The 7500-nt window shown below is 37.4% G+C and overlaps 1 pseudogene; it reads left to right on the top strand.

Moving 5' to 3' along the window:
• LOC148736344 (octopamine receptor beta-1R-like) overlaps window positions 1-7500 on the top strand; it is an 8094-nt pseudogene that overhangs the window by 355 nt on the left and 239 nt on the right.

The following is a 7500-nucleotide window of genomic DNA, read 5'->3' as shown; positions in this document are numbered from 1 at the left end:
AACATTAGCTTCTGTAACGCTGATCATTGGAAAATGGGTCCTTGGCGACGCCTTGTGCCAAATTCAAGGCTTTGTTGATATATTTGCCTCAAACGTGACCCCTGCAATCCTTGGTTTGACAGCAGTTAACCGCTACGTGAAAATTGGAAAGACGAACCACTACAAGAAGATTTTCTCACCGCGTAAATCTAAGATATGGTTGAGTTGCCTGTGGCTTTCTCTTGCACTTTATCTCTTCATTGCCCGAGTAATGATAAGCATGTGCATAAACATAGGGAGCTCAGTCTTGCATTGATTTTTATTCTTAAATGAAGGAAATCCGATTGCACCGGTTATTTTGCTCGCACAAATCAGTTTGCACAGGGTACATTGCTCGTACCAATCAGATTCGTTTGAGTATATTGCATATACCGATCAGAGTCGTAAGACTACGTTTCTCGCACTTATCAGATAGGAAAAGTATATTAGCCACGCCAGTCAGATTCACTTGAGCATGTTAACTATTGATAACAGCTTCTGCTAACGGGTTTACCCTGGTTTAATATATTATTGTTATTATTATTCTTGTTATTATTATTATTATTATTATTATTATTATTATTATTATTATACAATCCGAGATCTACTGACATTACACATCAGTAAAGTGTGCAGAAATGTGGAGACAGAGCCACTTCGACAACCACTCGACAATGAAATTTTTAACCTGCAGTCAACTGTCACAAGTCGAGAAGCGAGGCTGGACATGAAGGGAGGAGGCTTTTGGACACCAGGAGTAACAGAATTTTTCGACGTACGTGTAACGCATGTTAACTCCTGGTCCAACCAGGGCAAGTCCACAGCTACGATCTTCAAAGAGCAAGAAAACGAGAAGAAGAGGAAATACAACCAGAGAGTGATGGATGTGGAAATGGGAACTTTTACACAGTTAGTGTTTGGTACAAACGGAGGCATGGGACTGGACTGTCAGAACTTTTTAAGAACCCTCGCAAATAAGCTTTCGAACAAAAGTAATGAACCCTATGCCAGCGTCATATCCTGGCTACGAATACAACTTTCATTTGCCATATTAAGAACTGTAAACAGATGCGTAAGAGGTTCTAGGGTTCCGTTTAAATCACGCGGGGTCACAGAAGACTTCACCCTCGCTGTAGCTGGTTTACATCTGCACTCAATTTTTAGGTCTTTATTATTTTGATAGTTTTTCCTATTTAGTAATGTTAAGTTTTTTCTTTTCTCATATATTGTAATCAGTCCTCTATCGTGAACATTAATATTAATTATTTTAAAAATTTGGAAGTAATTAGATATATATGGTTTAAAATTGTAAATAACTACTATCGTTATTATTAAACGAAGCGGGCCAATTTTTATCATAATTTTTGTAAATAATTTTAGTGACTATAGTGAATAAAGGTATTATTTATTATTAATATTATTATTATTATTATTATTATTATTAACTCACATCAATCAGATTCGTAAGAGTGTGTTGCTCCACCAATCAATTTACGCAGGGTATGTGGCCTGCACCGACCAGATTACACCTAAAGGGTTTCTTGCATACAGACAGAAAATGTTACCAGCTTTTATCTTCGACTGCCGTGTTGAATATCCCTTTCGTTGCTTGCAGTAATTTTTTAAAGTTCTACCTCGTGTTGAAACGGTGTTTTCCCAATACAGTTTAATTGTTATTTGCACTTTTGATTAGGTTTCCCTAAGCTTTACCACACAATTCTACCTCGCTACAAAAATTTCACACGGCGAAAAATGCAAATATTAGTAAACGTCTACGCAATCCTCTAGAGCTTTTATGTTTACGAGCTTTTTACATGTCAATTACGTCTAAACAACCTGTGTTGTATCCCGAATTTCACATGCACAGGAGCAAAGTCTAGAAAAGCAAAAACAAGGCAAAGAGTACAATTGTAATGCTAAAAACTATGAAATAGGATCCTTTTCTCTTTGTTCAACGTATTTTTACTTAATTAACTATATAGTCCGTGTGCTCCCCCCATGTCAAGCCGCTTGATAAATAAAAAAAAAAATAAACCCCGAGAAATTTAAAAGACTTGACACACTCAATTACAGATTCGCCGGTTACCAGGGGAGGGCAGAGGACGCTTTTATAGTGAAGAAAGTCCACCGCCATAGTTGATCTAATGTTATTTGATAAAATTTGTGCCAAAGATAGAAGTAGAATTTTTATAGTGGAAAATAACTCTTTCAGGCTTCTGGCTATGAAAGCCTTCTAGCTTTGTGAAAGCTGATTCCTCTTTCATGCACTCTCCCCTTGGTAATTTTTTTTTCAAATGTATTTGTATCAGGAGATGCCCTTGATTTTTCTATATTTTTTCAAATTGCGAATCGTAATTTTTGTCATAAAACTTACCTTAAATATGAGAAAAGAAGAATTTTTTAACTCGTTGCAAAAGTGAAGTCAAGTGAAAAAGGTGTTCACGTAACCTTTAGTACAAGTCTCCCGAAAAGAACAACATTTCTAGAACAGAGAATGTTCAAATATAAGAAAGCATAATAATCTATTGACAACCTTAGTGAAGTAGTATATGCATATATTCCAAAACAAGAAAAACATTGATTAAGAAAATAGAGTAAAAGGTGACACGAATTGGCGTTTACAGCTGACTCTTTCTTCCAAGTTTAGCGTGAAGTAGCATGTGATGTTTGAGGTTGTAATCGTGTTTTCTTATTCCTCGATGGAAGAAAATTTTGCTTCAGGCCAAAATACCACGACGTTGCTGTTGTAACGTCGGCTGCAATACATACAAAAACTTTCCACGTTGCACACGTAGACGTGTTAAATGAAGAGAAATTGCGCTATATACAAAAGAAAGGGCTGAAACTATAATTTTCTGCTGAAAAGTAATTCTCGCGACATTTGGTGTCATCATAATGATTAAAATTGCTTGCAACTTGAATTTATTTGTCAAAAAACGTATTCTCCGCCCACATGTATCGATGAAGAGGTTTTCCAATTAATGAAAAAAAGAAGAGGTAGAAAAAAGGGAAATTTACAATACGAGTTGACTGAAGAAGAAGAAAAAGACTAAAAGCGGAACAAAGCGAAGTCGAGTAGGAGCCGCACAGGTAAATGAAACACACAAGTACCGAAAACGTACAAATATAAAAATAATTCAAATAACTTTCTTAGGGGACACGAGGTTGATGGAAACCCAATAATCCATTGACAGCTTAAGGGGTAAGACATATGCAAATCGGCGTATTCCTTGGCGGGCAACAATGTAAATAGTGGGTAAAAAGTGCCAAAAGAAGCCAGGCGAATTGGCGCCAATAACAGTTTTCTCGAACTAGGTAACGTAGGAAAATGAATTACAAACTCAATTTTCATATTTGGACTTGCAAAGGAAATACCTAAGTAAGTAAGTTGAAATTTATATTATTACCTGGTGACTAGATAACGCGCTTTGGTGGCGAGACTGATTACATGCTGGTGGTGAGTTTTACCGATGGCGAGGTGACTGCTGATATGTCGCTCCAAATGATATATCGTTCGAATATTGCCGATAAATCGCCTATTAATGTTTGTATTACTTTGGCAAAGTAATATATTCCTAGTTTTCAACGTCTCTACAGAACTGGTGGAGGTTAGAAATGAAATTGTCAGTGGTCACCGCAGGTTAAAGGGCGTATTTTGGACTTAAAACTAAAACACTAGTGTTAAAGTTTCAGTGTTTTAAAATACAATTTTCTCTTGACGTTTTTGTTTGTTAAGAGACCATGAGTTGTTCTCTTGTTTGTATTCAGTAATTTTCTCGTTTGTATTCAGTAGTTTTTGCTCATTAGGATTCTGTGTGAATATCTCCCTTGCCGATTTTACTCAAACCCGCTAAGAGGAGATCATCGTGTGATTGTTTGCTGCCAGATTTAAATTCGATCAGGTATCCATGATCTGTTTCGCTTTTTTAGCCTTCAGATCGACAACACACAAAAACCGCCAACCGGGCATGAGCGAAATTAACAAAATTGTTTTCACTTGTTCATTACAGATTGGAAAACGACAAAAGATAAACGTCATCCTATAGAACGTAGGTTTGTAGGTTCCAAACGGACATTTCATGATTTTAACCTGACGAAATTCTTAGTTGTTACCAGGCCGAGCGAGTGATCTTGTTCGGCCATGTGTATGATGAATTTTGTTTTGAAGATTGTGAATGGGAATCGTTTTCATCCTATCGATTTCGACGAACATTTTTCAGTTATTTTGAGAAGGAACCCTCAGATTGTTTGTAAGTGTTCGACATTTCGATTTATTTGAGCTTTGTATACTTTCATTTTGCTTTATTTTGCTTCGCGTTTGCAAGTTTCGATTGTGTAATTCTACTTCCAGAAACATTTGTATGCCGTTTATTTGATGAACCTGGATTAAAAGACTCTAAAACTAACCGATTGATTCAGCGGCTACATTGTTTGCGTAAACCGTCCACGTCCATTTTAACAACTTCTGCTTCCACGCATATTATTTTAACCACTCCCTGAAAAGCTAACGACTTATAACGATAACATTTGGTATACCTCGGATGAACAAACACCTTGAAGAAATGTGATTGAAACGCTTCTTTCAACCATATACGTTTTAATGGAGATACGGGGGTTTCGTGATAGAATAGTAGTAGATTCATTAAGTTTGAATCGTTCTTTACTTAACAGTCGGAAAATTATGAAATTGTACCATTTTAAAATTCAAATCTCCTATTGAAGAATACTTTTAGGACATATCAACACTCGTAATTAATATCTACAGTTTGAAAAACGAAGCGAAATGCATAAAAAATTTCTTGTATTTACAAGAGCCCTGTCATTGCAATGATTGCACCGGTAGCCAATCTGGAGAAAAACTCAAACGGGAAGTAGTCTATTTTTGGTGAGAAATGAGTGTTGGTTTCATGCATACGAACGATCTGAAAACACCTGCTAGATTGCAAATTTGCATTTTATCTCCATAAAGGGGTTTACTGGGAAGTAACGATCTGCTCCCCCTTTACGTTGTCAAATGTCAATCTTTTACTTATAGATCTAAATTCTCACCAATTTTTCGCGGAAGGGGATGTGAGTTTGCGTGTTACATTTTGATCAATCTGCATGTTTTTGGCAAAGGCTGCACAGCCCCACAATTAGAGGGTCTGTTTTGTTGTTGTTGTTGTTTTTATTCTATTCACCAGCATAGGTCGGTCCGTATTGGGAAAACTGTGCCCTCTGTCTTGAGTACCGCCCGAGGCCGTAGGTTGGGGACGTTATCCAAGACCTCGGGCACAGTTTTTTCCAATACGGACCTCCCGGCTGATGACTAACATATATTTCTGATTTTAAACAAACCCGCTAAGTGGAGGTCATCGCGTGATTGCGTGGTACCAGATTTAAATTCAATTGTTATCATCGGTTTCGCTTTCCAGCCTTCAGACAACACGCATGTACAAAAACCGCCAACTGGGCAGGGCGGAATTATTAAAATTGTTTTTATTTGTTCATTACAAATTGCAAAACGATAAAAGATCGACCGTCATCCTAAAGAACGTGTGTTTGCGTAAACCACCCCCCTTCCAATTTAACAACTTCTGCTTCCAAGCATAACGATTCAAGACGAGGAGCGAGTTTATATCACTGCTTTGTTTTTATGTCGTTTCAGCGAGGTAGGATGAAAAAAATGTTTGTTTAAGAAATTACGATGAAATTGTTATTCACTTCATAATTTTTGAAATTGATGAACACCTTGGATTTAATACCGACTCACTTTAAACCCAGGGTGGAGTAATAGAATAGTAATTTATCTTTTCCATTTTCAGAAAGTAATATGCCAAACTTGGAGCTACCAAGTCGAAGCTTAGCTGCTGTCATAACTGAAGCAAGCGTTTCGTTGAGCATTATAGGCATCACTGGAAACAGTCTCGTTTGTATAGCAGCCTACAGAAACTCAAACTTGCGAACAACCGCCAACCTGTATATCATTGCCTTAGCAGTCAGCGATCTCCTCGTTGCAACAATAGAGATGACATTAGCTTCTGTAACGCTGATCATTGGAAAATGGGTCCTTGGCGACGCCTTGTGCCAAATCCAAGGCTTTGTTGATATATTCGCCTCAAACGTGACCCCTGCAATCCTTGGTTTGACAGCAGTTAACCGCTACGTGAAAATTGTAAAGACGAACCACTACAAGAAGATTTTCTCACCGCGTAAATCTAAGATATGGTTGAGTTGCCTGTGGCTTTCCCTTGCACTTTATCTCTTCATTGCCCGAGTCACAAATTGGGTCAAAATTGAATTTGTCCAAAGCTACGCAATGTGCTCATTTGATTACCCAACCAGTGAAAGTCGAATCGTTCATTATTGCATCACTATTGGATTGCTTTTTGTTGTACCGTTGTGTATCGGCATTTTATGCTATTATAAGATATTTTTAAAAACCCATGACCATCAACAGAGTATAATCATATCGCTACAGAACAGGACTGAAAATGGTGCAATACGAAACTCGGTGAAAGAAACAAACATTACGCGAGTTTTGTTCCTCGTGGCCGCGGGATTTTTGTGTTGCTGGATACCAATGTGGACACTAGCGCTCTGGTTTCGTTTTTCCCCAGAAACCAGCTCAAGAATTTCAGCTATGCTATCAGCGTTTTTCTTATTTTTGAGTGCTTCAGTAAATCCCTTCATTTACTCTTTCACAAATGGCGAGTTCCAAAGAGAATTTCGCAATCTGTTCTCTTTCCGCCGTGAAAGGGTAAGAATTGTTCCAAAGGAAGCTGCTGAGTTTGCTGGCTCCCTCGCAACGGAAACAACAAGAAGCTAACTTTTAAATCTTGTAAATTTGTGTCAGAATAATTATCTTTTTTTAATGGCCGGGTGGAAATCTAAAGTATGGAACCTACAAACGATGTTTTTAAAAGTAAACTTTTTTAGAGAGAGAAGCCTGAGATTTCTTTCTGAAATTTTGAACTTATATCTGAGATATAAAGTTACAAGAAGAGGGTCTCAATGGGGTGACGGCTGTTAAGGCTAACGGTTAATATCATTCTATTATTGTCACCACAATTTTTTTAACGGTTTACTTATTTTACGACTATCGGTTAAATTTTGTCATTTTGTGCGCCTAAAGTCCACATTTTTTTCGCCGTTATACGGCCAATCCCAATAAAACCCTCTAAGTATGGTACACTCTGAGATAATAAGCATGTGCATAAACGCAGGAAGCTCAGTCTTGCATTGATTGTTATTCTTAAATGAATGAAATACAAAATTGCCGACCTGGTATGGTTTGTTTTAAAGTGTTCATTTAGTTAATTTTTGAAAGACAGAACAAACAAAAACAGACAAACAAAAAGACATGTCATTCGTCGAAAGTGGTAATATCCGCGTCAATCCAATTGCACTGGTTATTTTGCTTGCACAAATCAGTTCGCACAGGGTACATTGCTCGTACCAATCAGATTCGTTTCAGTGTATTGCATATACCGTTCAGATTCG

Source organism: Stylophora pistillata, chromosome 3 (assembly GCF_964205215.1).
Source record: "Stylophora pistillata chromosome 3, jaStyPist1.2, whole genome shotgun sequence".
NCBI lineage: Eukaryota > Metazoa > Cnidaria > Anthozoa > Scleractinia > Pocilloporidae > Stylophora > Stylophora pistillata.
The sequence above is the reverse complement of the archived record's forward strand: the minus strand, read 5'-3'. Positions and strand labels throughout refer to the sequence as shown.